General features: G+C 45.1%; 1 protein-coding gene and 1 pseudogene across 6 annotated transcripts in view; both read right to left on the reverse strand.

Annotated features, from left to right (window-relative positions):
• Positions 1–15,530, reverse strand: part of TMEM218 (transmembrane protein 218) — a 150,870-nt gene extending 135,340 nt beyond the window's left edge. For 2 of the 6 annotated variants that reach the window (XM_063943766.1, XM_063943760.1), the window contains exons 1-2: positions 15,427–15,530; positions 2,743–2,827 (exon numbers count right to left, since the gene is read on the reverse strand). The gene's annotated coding sequence lies outside the window, so the exon portion shown is untranslated. Of the gene's footprint in view, positions 1–2,718; positions 2,828–5,743; positions 5,866–15,426 lie in introns of all 6 variants that reach the window. The other 4 variants (XM_063943765.1, XM_063943762.1, XM_063943761.1 and 1 more) reach the window with 3 other exon arrangements.
• LOC134967078 (5S ribosomal RNA) lies at positions 3,601–3,719 on the reverse strand (annotated as a pseudogene).
• Positions 15,531–15,796: the final 266 nt, after the last annotated feature.

Raw genomic sequence — 15,796 nt, forward strand, 5'->3', positions numbered from 1 at the left:
AACTAGGGCACTATTACTGTAGGGCGCATACAATGAACTAGGGCACTATTACTGTATGGTGCATACAATGAACTAGGGCATTATTACTGTAGGGTGCATACAATGAACTAGGGCACTATTACTGTATGGTGCATACAATGAACTAGGGCACTATTACTGTATGGTGCATACAATGAACTAGGGCATTATTACTGTAGGGTGCATACAATGAACTAGGGCACTATTACTGTAGAGTGCATACAATGAACTAGGGCACTATTACTGTATGGTGCATACAATGAACTAGGGCACTATTACTGTATGGTGCATACAATGAACTAGGGCATTATTACTGTAGAGTGCATACAATGAACTAGGGCATTATTACTGTAGAGTGCATACAATGAACTAGGGCACTATTACTGTATGGTGCATACAATGAACTAGGGCACTATTACTGTATGGTGCATACAATGAACTAGGGCATTATTACTGTATGGTGCATACAATGAACTAGGGCACTATTACTGTATGGTGCATACAATGAACTAGGGCACTATTACTGTATGGTGCATACAATGAACTAGGGCACTATTACTGTAGGGTGCATACAATGAACTAGGGCACTATTACTGTATGGTGCATACAATGAACTAGGGCATTATTACTGTATGGTGCATACAATGAACTAGGGCACTATTACTGTATGGTGCATACAATGAACTAGGGCACTATTACTGTAGGGTGCATACAATGAACTAGGGCAATATTACAAAGCATAAAATGTACAACCCCTGCGGAGAGAGGTGTCTCTCTAGGCCAGTGATTCCCAAACTCGGTTCTCAAGGACCGCCAACAGTTCATGTTTTCCAGGTCACCCAGTTGGTACACAGGTGTATCCATTACTCATTGACACATTTTAAAAGATCCACAGGTAGAGCTAATTATTTCACTTGTGATTCTGAGGGAAGAACTGGAAAACATGAACTGTTGGGGGAATCCGTGAGGACCGAGTTTGTGAATGACTGTTCTTGAGTCATTGGGGAGGGGCCCCCTTCAAAATATTGCTATGGGGCCCACAAACTTCTGGTTATGCCCCTGGCTCCATACATTTAGTAGTAAAACCATACAAATTATACTGTATATTGAATGTGTTAAATGAGTTGCTAACACTAAATGTATAAAACGTTTTGTTGTGTGATAATTTGATGTTCATTTAGTCACATTTTAGCGCATTGTTTGTGAATAAAGGTTATTAACTGAGCAAGCTGGACAGGGATTCATTTCTCAATGTATCACACAATTTACCAATCACGTGTAGTTGTTTTTTTATAAATGGTTTTATTCCTCATTAACTATTTTAGTGTGTTACCTCCGGTGCTACAAGCCCAGGGCGCTGTAACTCTGATATGAATAGAAGTAGTTACCATAGCCTCACATAACCTTATTGATCGCACTTAGCCTTTCCTGCGTGTACTTAAGCATCGATCGGTGTTAAGCTAATTGCACACATTAGACTGGTATAATTATGTCAATGAAATCTACCTCATTATTGCCTTATGATATAATATTCATTTTACATTGGTAGTACACTATAGGCCAATGAATGTATGAGATATTGCATTAATCCCAATAGATTTAGTACATTCTGTCTATGAAAAAGGAGTCTGTTTATTAAGCTGTTCTATTCTGAAGACCAATGGCCACACTGCTGTTTATGCAGAATTTTTGGAAGTGTTAGGAACGGCGCTAATTATTAACCACTTGCCTGGCAAAGTTGCATCAGATGTGACCAAACCAAGCTTGGCTTTCTCCGACATGGGCCCTCATTCCGAGTTGATCGCACCAAGCAACTTTTTGCTGCTGCTGCGATCAACTAATCTCCGCCTATGGGGAAGTGTATTTTAGCATAGCAGGGCTACAATCGCTTGTGCAGCCCTGCTATGCTAAAAAAGTTTCACTCAAAACAAGACCAGCCCTGGACAAACTTACCCTGTGCAACGTGTCCAGCGATGAGGTACACGGCTTTGACGTCAGACATCCGCCCTCCGTTCGCCTGGACACTCCTGCGTTTTTCTTACCACTCCCCGAAAACGGCTCCAAACGGTGAGTTGCCGCCCAGGAACGCCTTCCTGCAGTCAATCTTCTTGCGGTCGCCGCTGCGACCACTTTCTTTGTAGTCAGCGTTGTTGCAATGCACGTGCGCAATGTGCACGCCGCGCATGCGCATTCCAGACCCGATCGTACTGCTGAGAGGAAGTGCAGCGTGCGATCTGGTCGGAATCAGCCCCATGGTCGCATCTAAATAATATAATATTTATTTTTTGGGAATTACTTTAGCTATTCATAGTAAATAACATACACTGCACAATAACAGCTAATTGGCAAAATAAATCAATACACCTTACAAAATAAAGTCTTTCTTAGAACATACAGCAATTACAAATGCCAAACATATTAAAACAATAAAAAATGTGATTCCACACTGGGTCCTACCCCTCTTTTACTGAGTGAAATGTGTATATATGTCCTAACATACGCTGGACAGTGTTGAAGATGTGCATTGATTTTCTCTTTCGTATCTTTTTGATACTCTATCCTGCCCCTCTCACCCCTCTCCTTCTATTCCCCCCTTTTCTACCCCCCCCCCTCCCTTCTTAATCTCTGTTAATGTTTTACTGGGATATAATACTTCTTTTGCAGCTGCAGATTTTCCTTATAACGGATGTCATACGATACCCTGGATATCTCCTGTTTTCTTACTGTGTTTATTCATTGTTCGTAATAATGATGTCTAATGGTTCTGATGACACATCTGATCCTGTAATGTTATTGCTGTCATTTTTCTCTGAAAAAACCCAATAAATACATTTATTTAAAAAAACAACAATAAAAAATAAAGCATGAAATATCACTTCTATGCATAAAATGAAAGAACATGTACTCTTTGTCAGGGTGTTGAAGAAGGGTGTGGTATGTTAGATAGACTAGACTTAGGTCGACAGTGTCTTGGTTGACCACTATTGGTCGACAGTAAGTAGGTCGACAGGGTTTCTAGGTCAAAGAGAAATGCAGAAGACTCTTGTGTGGGTGCACTCTTGTTTTATAGATTAGTTAATATAATGATATTAAAACATAACTTTTATTTACTAATTACTCTAAGAAAAAATCCACCAAAATTGATTCTAAAAGATATATATTGCTAATTATGAGTATAATTCAGCTCACCTGCATCTCTGAGAGATGTCATGTTTATTGAGGTAGCTGGTTCGACCTAACTGGTTGGGGTATATGTATACTACACCAAGGTTAAAATTTGTTAAAAAATTAGAAGTGTTCTGGTTAGTCTATATTGGTAGACTTCAGGAGTGATGTAGACACTCTTGCTCTACACCCTATTCCTATCCAACCAGCACAAGCTCTGCTTGTATTAATGGGACCTCTGGGGGTCATTGAAACCCAATTATTAAGAGGAGTATAGATCCTGATTAGTATTGGACCAATTCCGATCTATGACATAACAGGACAGACGGTACTTAGGAAAAAGGATATAATGCAGAAAAAGAAATGATTAAAGAAAAAGTGGTGATCCTGCTGTTGGCTTAGAGTCGAGCAGGTCACGAATTACAACACCGGGTATTCTCTGGGGGTCACCCTCACAGATACTGACCCAGCCCACCACCGTTTTGCTTCCAAGATCGGACGAGATCGGGCTCAGTCGGTGGGGTATGGTAGTAATTCCTGTGTCTGCTATGGCCGACTCACCAATGAGAGTGCACCTATATAGGATGGGGGAAGAAAGACATGTGTAGGGGGGAGATAGAAAACGAGGCGGATCTGCTGTCTATGTTAGGCACAGGATGAACCTGTGGATCATGGATGAGAGTCCGCAGAAAAAGAAAAGAAATGAAGAATGGGGAATGGGGGGAAAAAAGGAAGGAAAGAGGGGGAAGCTGTGAAGGGATAGTGACAGATATCCACTTGGTATACACTACAGGATGCTATCAATGGAGTAAGAAACTAGGTAATGGCCAAATTGGCTGACAATGTTGGATATAGTCCCTGGTCATCAGATCTAGAATGAGTATATAGGTATCAAAAGCCAGAGTGATGAGTAATTACGCATAGGCCAAATTGACTATAGCTGATGGGTATATCGCGTGATTACTCAATTTTGATAAATATGTGTGTGGTCACATTGAGGGAGCAGATATGTTATAAAGAAAAAGACAGAAGATTTGCTGCTTATAACTTGTAGCACAACTGGAAATTGAATTAAAGAAGAAGAATAATGTGGTATTCTGTCTATGTCCCGAGATCGACCTGATTAGGTCTGAGTATTTGTGCAAAGCTGCAGACATATATTGGTAGGCAAAAGCATGGTATTTTTGGAGAATAATCCTGTTAGTAGTAAGAAGTAAGTGGGTGGACAAACACCTGCAGATACTGCTTGATGGGTATAATTACCAAATTCAAAATTCAAAATTCAAAAACCAGCATACAGATAACAATTGTAATATAACATTTTTAGTGCTGGGAAAAGATGGGCTGTTTAAGAAAAAAAGAAGAAGAGGATGGGGGATATCTGACAGAGAGAGGAGGGTAGGATAATGTGAATCTCTTCCAAATATTAATTAAAGTATCACAGTCATGATCCAGAGCCCTGGATTGCCCTAGTTGGGGCCAAGGGGAAATATATCTAGTATATACTTAATTGCTGTGTTGATATAGAGAATCTCTTAGAGGTAGACAGAACAGTGTACCGGTCCCTGCCCAGGTCCCTGGGTCAGTAGGTAGAAAATAGGATGCAAGATGTGATCCTCAGGTCCTTAATACATGTTGAGATGTTACATGCTTGAGTGCTGAAATAGGTCCTGCTGGAGCTGGAAAACACGTTTCACCCGTCCTGCGGGCTTGTTCACTTCCAATGCTGAGGGTTTCTAGGTCGACAGGGACTCTAGGTCGACATGAAAAAAGGTCGACATGAGTTTTTAAAAAAAAAATGTGGGTGTCATTTTTTTCGTAGAGTGACCGGGAACCTCAATGAGCGCACCGTGTCCCATCGCAGCTCCGGGCAAGGTTGCTGCTCCCAATTGTAGTCCACGTGGATCGTAAAGTAAGAAAAAGTTCAAAAAATGAAAGAAAATATTGAAAAACTCATGTCGACCTTTTGTCAGGTCAACCTAGTACATATCGACCTAGAGTCCCTGTTGATCTAGAAACTCTGTCGACCTACTTACTGTTGACCAATAGTGGTTGACCTAAGTCTTGCCGACCTAGAGAACAGATCCTGTTGAAGAACGCAGGTGTTTTAATTAACAAGTGGCAAGAGAAAATAAACTTTATTAACTTAAGTAAAGGATGCTGTCTGGCCACTCTGATTGGGTGTAACTCACAATCAGAGCTGCCCCACGGCATCCTCTACCAGCCTTACTAGAGGCTCTGGAGGCACCAGCCGGGAGGTAGGTGCGCTCAGGCCAAGCCCACCCCTGCTCAATCATGAGACCCTGAGCATCTGCCTAGTGTGCCAATTCCCATGTCTCTGATTACAGGTGTTCCCTAGCAGGGTGAAGAATGTGCAGGCCTACAGGAAGCTATTGATCATCTCAGTTACCTGCACCCACTTCCCTCTTTTATAATCCTACGTGGATTAGACTAGCCTGCCAAGTCCCCAGGCAAAGCAAGACTGGGTACCTGCCACCTTCTTATACTCTTAACGTCCCTAGACAAGACCCCTGTCCATAGTACAAAAATAAATAAATACTTGGACACTATCCAAAGATATGGAAGAGGCATCAGTTATGGAGTCAGGAGTTGTTATGGAGTCAGGAGTTGTTGCTTCTAACACAGTTGCAGCAGAATGTATTTCACCTTCATTATCCGCATCTGAAAATGACAATTTTGGGACTTAGTGGTCCTTTAAATAATGTGATTAAAGCTGAAGTTAAGACTTGAACTAGAAAAGGTTCAGAGACGGGCGACCAAATTTATTAAGGGAATGGAGACGCTAGATTGCGAGGAAAGGCTTGCTAGGCTAGGCATGTTTACACTGGAAAAAAGAAGATTAAGAGGGGACATGATTAACATCTACAAATATATAAGGGATCAATACACAGAGCTAGCGGGGGATTTGTTTTTGGTAAGATGACCACAAAGGACACAGGGATACCCGCTTAGGTTAGAGGAGAAGAGATAAGAGATTTCTCACACAGAGATGAAAAGGTTTCTTCACAGTAATGACAATACGTATTTGGAATTCCCTGCTTGAGACAGTAGTAATGGCGGACTCAATCATTACTTTTAAGAATGGGCTAGATAAATTCCTAACGGATAAGGATATACAGGGATATGGTGGGTAAATCATGCACTACAGTAATAAAATAAAATAATAATAAAAAAGAGGAATCGACATAACAGTTAAACATTCACCAAAGCTAAAATTAGTGATCTCCTACTGTAATATTTTTAAGACTAACAGGTTGAATTCGATGGACAATTTATCTTTTTTAAACATCAAAAAACGATGTTACTTCCTATCACTGCAAAAAGCATTAAAGTATCAGATATTTCTGACCGGTACATGGCGTTACACAACCCGCCCAGAATCATTTGCAAAGACCAGATGTCTCGGCTGATGACAGACAGGAACCACCTTCAATTCCCTGCTGTATCTCATTGACTCCTCTCAGGTGTGTTATTATCCAGGTGAATCCATTATAAGCGCCATCCCTCGACTTACTGTCCGTGGAATGAAGGATTCAAGTGCTATAATTCCTCATGGCGAGAACGGATGATAATTGCACTTGAATACCTTCCAGCAGATGCATTGAGGCACAGAAAATATATTGATGAGCCTTTAAAAATATGGCCATCCGTGAATAATTCTATTTGACATTTATTGTAATCTGATTAAAACCCTTGTCCTTCTCAGGGCTTTAATGTGCATATAATGTTTTAATCCATATTAATTCAGTTGCTCCTCAGTATGAGATAATACAGCCTCACACTGACATCGGCGCAAACACAGCGTCTTCATATAATTCTGTATCTCCTATAATCACTTTCATAGGATGTTATAAGACTTTCAAGTATCACAATATATAGACGTTTTCAGTTTACGCAATACTGAGAATGCGTGGTCATGTGTCCGTACTGAGTGTTTCTGTAATATTATAATGTAAAGGTGATAATATATTATTAAATAAAGGCCTAATTGCTGAGCATTCCGCAGTGTTGCCTGGCAGCCAATTACACACTCAGATGGTGTAAGACATTTTGCCCTGTAGACTACACTCTGTAAAAGTACAGAGGGAGGGATCTATACGATCCCTCACTACATGCTTGATCTGATGTCTAAGCACTCACAGTAGTGCAGCTGGGTCTGGAAACTGAAAGCTATCGCTTTATGTTTTCACATATGTGGTTGGCAACCCGAGGCTCTCTGTGCCGGCGGCCAAAAGAGCAGCGCCGGAATCCCAAAATCGCTCTGTATGCAGGGGAGGGTTAGGGTTTGGGGGGAAGGGGGGGTTAGGGTTCGGCAGTAGAGGGAGGGTTGGGCTGCAGGAGGGGAGAGATAGAATGCTTACCTAAATGTGTCATGATTGTAACCGTCGGGAGGCCGCTGTCGGTATTCATACCACTGGCATCGTTAGTATTGGGAACCCTTTCACATCACAGGAATGCTTGCATGTATATTGTAATACATTCCAGCAGTACTTATTACAGCTTTAAAAAACTAGGAATTTAGGGGTACTGTATATTCAATTAAAGTCGGATTTAGATGGGATTGAATAGGGGTTGTCGGCTCCATTCCGACAAATACATGTCGGAATGGAGCCGACAATCCCTATTCAATCCCATCTAAATTCGACTTTTTCAAGTCGAATTTAGATGGGACGCAGAGGAGGAGAAGGGAGGCGAGCCGCGGGGGGACAGCCGGCGGGCATACAGGAAGATCAGCGCTACCGTAGCGCTGCAGCAGGATGTCACTCAGCCGTCCGACCTCACGGCAGCTTCCACCCGGCTGCAGCAGCGTGCCGTGAGGTCGGGCGGCTGAGTGACATCCAGCTGCAGCGCTACTGTAGTGCTGATCTCCCTGTAAGCCCGCCGGCTGTCCCCCCATCTGACTGCGGCAACCCCTCCCTCGCCTCCTCCTGGTCCGCATCTCAGTCCGACATCATTTTGATGTCGGACCAAGATGGTCGAAAAGGGGGCCAAAACCTGTCGGATTTGGCCCCCGTTTTTAACAAAAACACGTGGATCGGCAGGTATTCCTCTGATCCACGTGCTTTTCGACAAGTCGAATTTATCGACTTGTCAAAAAATTTTGCAAAATATTGAATATGTCGAATCAGGATTCGACCATAAAAAGTCGAAAACTGCCGTTTTTTCGACAGACGGCAGTTTTTGACTTCAATTGAATATACCCCTTAATATCTACCCATAATTCCTTTTCTCCTAGTCCGTAGTGGATACTGGGGTCTTGTACTTTAGTACCATAGGGGTACAGATTGTGTACACTGGAGCCTGGCACTTTAAAACTTTTAGTGTGTGTGTGTGTGCTGGCTCCTCCCCTCCATGCCCCTCCCACCAGACCCAGTCTAGGAAACTGTGCCCGAGGAGACGGACATAACACGAGAGAAGAACAATACAACAGCGGTGAGGCAACAAGCCAACACATAACCAGAAATGAAAGGAGGGCGCTAATCAGAACAGAGGATTGCAACACCGACCTAAACCGGATAGCACGGATATCCCAATAACATAACGGGACCGCAACGCCGATCCAACCAAATAATTACACAGGTAAGCAGGAACGAAGCACTAGACGGGCGCCCAGTATCCACTACGGACTAGGAGAAAAGAATTACCGGTAGGTATTAAATTCCTAGTTTCTCTTACGTCCTAGTGGATACTGAGGTCTTGTACTTTAATGGGTGGGAGAGTGCTAAGACCCCTGTAAAACCGCCTGACCAAACTGAAGGTCATCCTTGGCCAAAGTATCTAACCTACAGAAATTCACAAAAGTGTTTGAACCAGACCAAGTAGCAGCTTGGTACAATTGTAGGGCCGACACACCCCGGGCAGCCGCCCAGGAGGACCCTACCGACCTTGTCGAGTGGGCCTGAATAGACGTCGGCAAGGGCATAGCCGCCGACGTATAGGCTTGTTGAACTGTAAACCTGAGCCAACGAGCAATAGATTGCTTAGAAGCAGGCCAACCAATCTTAGAGGCATCATAAAGGACAAACAGTGAGTCAGATTTCTGATGACGGGCCGTCCTTTTGACATAAATCTTCAGAGCCCTGACCACATCCAAGGTCTCAGGGCCAACGGAAGCGTCAGACAACACCGGAACCACAATAGGCTGATTCACAAGAAAAGCTGACACCACTTTAGGCAAAAACTGAGGACGGCTCCTCAGTTCCGCCCTGTCTTCATGAAAAATCAAATAAGGGCTCTAACAGGATAAGGCCCCTAATTCCGAGACACGCCTGGCAGACGCCAAAGCCAATAACAATACCGTCTTCCAGGTGAGAAATTTCAACTCCACCCTATGTAAGAGTTCAAACAGTCTGATCGGAGAAAGGACAGAACCACATTGAGGTCCCACGGAGCCGTGGGAGGTACAGAGGATGGTTGTATATGAAGAACTCCCTTTAAGAAATTCTGTACTTCTGGCAACAGGGCAAGTTGTTTTTGGAAGAAAATAGAGAGCGACGAAATCTGGACTTTGATGGAGCCTACATGTAGGCCATATCCACCCCCACTTGCAGGAAAAGTAGAAAATGACCAATTCTAAATTCCACGGGAGAAACCTTTCTACTTTCACACCAGGAAACATACTTTTTCCAGATACGATGATAATGCTTTGATGTCACCATCTTCATGGCCTGGACCATGGTGGAAATAATCCTGGAGGGAAGACACTCTCTTGCTAGAATCTCCCTCTCAACTTCCAAGCCGTCAAACAGAGCCGCTGCAAGTCTGGATAGACGAATGGGCCTTGCTGAAGAAGATCATCTTGGAGCAGCAGAGGCCAGGGATCCTCCAGAGACATGGTCATGAGGTCCGAGTACCACGCCCGTCGAGGCCAATCCGGGGCAATTAGAACTGCCTGAACGCTTTCCCTTCGTAGCCTATTTAGCACCCTTGGGATCAGCGGCAGAGGAGGGAACAGGTACACAAACTGGTACATCCACGGAGTCGTCAGCGTGTCCACTGCTACAGCCTGCGGATCCCTCTTTCTGGAACAATAACGGCATAGCTTCTTTTTGAGACGAGAAGCCATCAGATCTATCTGTGGACAGCCCCAGCGGTGAATTATCTGTTGAAACACCTGGGGAAGTAGGCTCCATTCCCCCGGATGGAGGTTGTGTCTGCTGAGAAAGTCCGCTTCCCAGTTGTCCATGCCTGGAATGAATATGGCAGAAATGGCCCTTGCATTGGCCTCCGCCCAGAGGAGGATTTTAGACACGTCTTGCATCGCTGCTCTGCTTCTTGTTCCCCCTTGTTGGTTTATGTACACCACTACCGTGGCGTTGTCCGACTAAACCAGGATCGCCCGATCCTTCAGGAGATGAAAAGCCTGCAGAAGGGCATTGTAAATTGCCCTGAGTTCCAGGATGTTTATCGGCAGAGCCGATTCCTGTCTCGACTATATCCCCTGGAACTGGACCCCTTGGGTCACAGCCCCCCAACCCCAGAGGCTGGCATCCATCGTCAGTACAATCCACGAGTGTATATTAAAACTCCTACCCTCTACCAGGTGAGGCACTTGTAGCCACCATAATAGAGAAATCTGGGCTTTCGGAGATAAGGTCACTTCCTGATGCATGTGAAGGTGAGAACACAACCATTTGTCCAGTAAATCCAGTTGAAATGGCCGTGCATGGAATCTGCCATATTGGATTGCCTCGTAAGCAGCCACCATCTTGCCTAGTAAGTGGATGCAAAGATGTATGGACACCTTGCGAAGACCGAGGACTGAGCAAACCTGGATAGCCAAGGCCTTGTCCATCGGAAGAAACACCTTTTGAGACATGTATCCAGTACCATACCCAGGAACTGAAGACGTTGGGTCGGTTCCAGGTGAGATTTCTGAAAATTTAGGATCCACCCATGATCCGTAAGTAGGCGAGATGTCAGATCGATGCAGTGCAGCAGACGCTCCCTGGACACAGTCTTTATGAGATTGTCCAAGTAGGGGACTATGTTGACTCCCATCATGCGCAGTTGCAGCATCATCTCCGCCATGACCTTGGTGAAGACCCTCAGAGCTGTGGATAATCCAAAGGGTAAGGCCTGAAACTGGAAATGGTCGTCCAATATGGCGAACCTGAGGTAAGCCTGATGAGGAGGCCACATGGGAATGTGTAGGTAAGCATCCTTGACATCCAGGGACACCAGGAACTCCACCTCCTCCAGAGTGGACACCCCCTCCCCCCAGAGATTCCATCTTAAACTTGAACACCCACAGATACCGGTTTAGAGACTTCAGGTTCAAGATGGGTCGAACCAGACCGTCCGGTTTGGGAACAACAAATAAACTGGAGTAAAAACCCCTGTTTCATAACAGAGGAGGTACAGGAACCACCACCCCTGTCTGCAAAAGTTTTTTAATAGCCTCTTGCAAGGAAACTTTTGCTGCAGGTAAAGCTGGTAAGCCAAACTTGAAAAATTTGTGAGGAGGGAGTGTTTGAAATTCCAGCCGGTATCCTTGGGAAATGAGGTCCCTCACCTAAGGATCCTGGCAGGATGCCGCCCACACGTGGGCCAATTGTTGAAGGTTAGCACCTACCTGAAATTTGCCTTGCTGCTGGGGCCAACCGTCACGCGGAAGGCTTAGCGGCAGGGGATCCGGTGGTCTGGTGCAGGGAGGCAGCAGCTGCAGATTTACGGGACTTACTACAAGATCCTCTGGGAGTGGTGGAGACCCCTTGGTCCCTGCCTCTGAACCTTGCCACACGAAAGGACTGCAAGGAGGGTCCGGTGTAAGAACGTCCAGCAGGTGGCGCAGCCGACGGCAGATAGGTAGACTTACCGCCGTTGCTTGGGAGATCCATTTATTTAATTCGTCTCCAAACAAGGCATCACCTGTAAAGGGAAGATTTTCTACACCCTTTTTGGAATCCGCATCAGCCGACCATTGACGTAACCACAGAGCTCTGCGCGCCAAAACAGCCATAGCAGTAGTGCGGCCATTTATCTTACACAACTCTTTAATAGCCTCACTCATAAAATTTGCAGCATCCTGTATATGTTTCAGCAGAGTAACGACCTCATCCCGGGACAAAGAGTCCAAACCGTCAATAACATTAACTGACCACTTGACTACCGCCCTGGAACAATTGTGGGGCGCTGTGCTGTGCCTGCTGCCGTATAAATTGCCTTGAGTGTGGTCTCAATCTTACAGTCAGCTGGCTTTTTTAGGGATATAGCCCCTGGTACCAGCAGTACCAGTTTTTTTTTACAGTCTGGATACAGACGTATCGACTGACGGGGATTTTCCCATACCGTCCTGTCCTCAGCAGGGAGGGGAGAAATAGATAAAAACCTCTGAGGAATTTTAAATTTTTTATCAGGGTTTAACCAAGCCTCCCTGGCCAGGGAGTTTCATTCCTTAGACACCGGAAAAGTTGATGAGCTCTTGGGTCTAACATTAAAGTATAACTCCTCATCTGGTTCCGCCTCCTGATCCGGTATGTGGAGAACCTCTCTTACAGCAAAAATGAGAGCCTCCACCCCAGGGGACAGAGAGCTGTCCTCATCCATATCATCATCATCCACATCAGGCTGATCAGAATCAGAATTAGACTGGAGCGCCTGTGGCAGTGAGCGTTTATGTGAAACCACTAGAGGGGGCTGAGAAGCCTACTTGGTATCTGCTGCTTTATCCACACAATCAATAGACTGTTTAAACACCTGTCTCTCTCTTTTAGCTGCAGCTAATTCCGAATTTACATTTTGAATCATGCTTTTAAAGCTATCTAGCCAGTCAGGTGCCTGTGAGCTGGGTCCCTGTGGTGATAAGGAACATTGCTCACACATGAGTGACCCCGCTGAAGAGGGGGTAGAATTGCAAGCAGCACACATAACTATGTCCACAGACATCATACACAGAAGTAATACACCAATAGCCCACTGACCAAAACCCCACACAGACCCTAGAAAGCCCCTGGAGTGACACTGAGGAGCGGACACCATCACACAGAACACAGCAGCACAATGTGTTGAATTATGTGTATGACGTGATAATAGTGCAGCGGTGCTACCGCTGGCGCACTCCCCCCTTGCTATGACCCCCTGGTAGCAGTTTACAATCCGTAGCAGCGTGGATCCTGAAGGAGCAGCGTGCATGCAGCCTTAAGATCCGCAACAGCAGGAAATGGCGCCTTCTCGCCGCTGGTCCCACTCCGGGAAGCCCCGCCCCTTGCAATGGCGCGCAGTCCTTAATACAGATTATACTGGCCACATACAAAACAGTAAAGCATGCGCTGTTACAGTACACACAAAGCCTTTCGAGACAGTGAGCACTGCGTGGCAACAGCCCTGAGCTAGTTTGTCCGTTGCGGGCACCGCAACTCCGGGCCCATGATCGCCGCATGACTTGCTGCCAAAACTGCACTGGGGACCCGCTACTGGGACCCCGGTGTAACACTCACCGAACCTTGTAACGTTGGCATCTGTTAGAGGGTGGCGGCTAGCTGCTGCCGTGGGCACACATACTAACGATGTGTGATCAGCGCCTCAGGAGCTCTGTGTCCTGTCAGCTGGGATTACGACCATTAACGCTCAGGAGGTTGGTTCGGTCCCCCCTCGAAGTCCCACGACGCAGGTAGTCTGGTTGCCAACCATAGCTACCTGAAAATAATAAACTAAAATAACAATAAAGAAAAAAATCTCTGGAGCTCCCGAGAAGTGCACCCGCCTCCTTGGGCACATTTTTCTAAATTGGGTCTTGTGGGAGGGGCATGGAGGGGAGGAGCCAGCGCACACATACACACTCTAAAAGTTTTAAAGTGCCAGGCTCCAGTGGACCCGATCTATACCCCATGGTACTAAAGTACAAGACCCCAGTATCCACTAGGACGTTAAGAGAAATTATAATTATCGTGACTAAAATCCAATCATTTATAAATGGACCCATCTAAAGTGTGTATTCAATTGGTGTCGGATCCACTCCGACGGAGAGGATTCGTCACTGCACTATTCAATTTGCGGGCGTTTTCGACAGGTTTAGCTCGTTTTTGACAATGCTGATCCGTCTTTTGTTAAAGTCGTATCGCCATTGTCGAAAATGGGCCAAAAACCTGTTGAAAATGCCCGCAAATCCGACAAAATATATGGATCTGCGGCTAATCCGCCAATCCAAGTGTTTTCCAAGAAGTCGGAATTCCCGACTTGTCGGAAAAACGGCACTTGACTTGAATAGGTCGAATCTAGATTCAACCTAACAAAAGTCCAAAACTGCAGTTTTTCCGACAAGTCAGGAAATCCGACACCAATTGAATACACTACTACAGTCTACTTCTATTTATGGTGCTGCTCACTCCCTGCAGGAGGAAACATACTGTATCTAACTCTCTCTGCACATGTTACATCTGCCCCACCTGCAGTGCACATGGTTTTGCCCACTAGAGGAAGATTTTGCTTTTGCGATCAACCTTGAATTAGGCCCTGTGTGTCACTGTGTGCTTCTTCCTGCAGTTGTTAAAAAGAGGAGCATGATGACAGACAACAGAACTATCAGAGATGTAGGACAGAGAAGTAATCTTCCTCCTTTGAATCCTCTCTTACTGTATTCTGTGTCACTGTGCGCTTCCACCTGAAGTTACTGTATGAGGAGGTCGCAGGGACTGCAGCAGGACAGAGATACTGGGGCAGGAAGGCAATGTGAGGATCTGGATTCCCCAGTTGTGCTATCCGCGATAAGGGTCTGGCGTTACCTCGTTGCAGGATTGGGTCTTGTGATAATTGAGCCCATGTGATCATTTGGCGTATTATATTTTGGCTAGCTCCGGTGGAGGTGATGCAGAATAACTGTGTGGAGTTTGTATATTCTCCCCGTACTTGTATGGTTTTACTCCGGGTACTCCGGTTTCCTCCCACAATCCAAAAATATACTGGTAGGTTAATTGGCTACCAACAAAAATTAACCCTAGATTGTAAGTGTGTGTGTGTGTGTGTGTGTGTGTGTGTGTGTGTGTACAAGGGCGGACTACATGGGCCAAGCGGTTCTTATCTGCCATCAAATTCTATGTTTAATAACCAGCCCTGAGTGACACGCTATGTATACAGAATGTGACATGTAGTACAGCGTGACGGTTTTGTTGTGTATGTTTATTTTGATGACAAAAGAGACGGATGTACTTTTCCACTTACGATTGCTAACAATAGCGAACCCCAAAGAGATAGAGAATTAAAATAGACACATTGTGGACTTACATTTCCTCGATATCGACACATATAATGATACCTATACACACACGTCCGGCCTTGAGATTCTATTTAAGCTCAGAAGAACCTTTGTTGTGGGGCCAACACATTTCCTGTTTAAGAAAAAGAAATAACTTATGAACTTCCCCAGTTAATGTAACGCCTGACACAATGCACAGAAATTCCCAATTTAGGGCCGGAGCTACATCTTTTTCCCCTGAGGCTCTCTGAGTGGCACGCTATACTTCCGCCCTAGTCCATAGCTCTCCGTGGCCCCGATCACAATATCTTATATCTGTGGGAGATACATATAATTGCACCCTACATTGTAACATTGCCGTGCTGTGCAGTTAGTGTAAAGCCGGATACACACTGAGCC

This window comes from Pseudophryne corroboree, chromosome 10, assembly GCF_028390025.1.
Source record: "Pseudophryne corroboree isolate aPseCor3 chromosome 10, aPseCor3.hap2, whole genome shotgun sequence".
Taxonomy (NCBI): Eukaryota; Metazoa; Chordata; class Amphibia; order Anura; family Myobatrachidae; genus Pseudophryne; species Pseudophryne corroboree.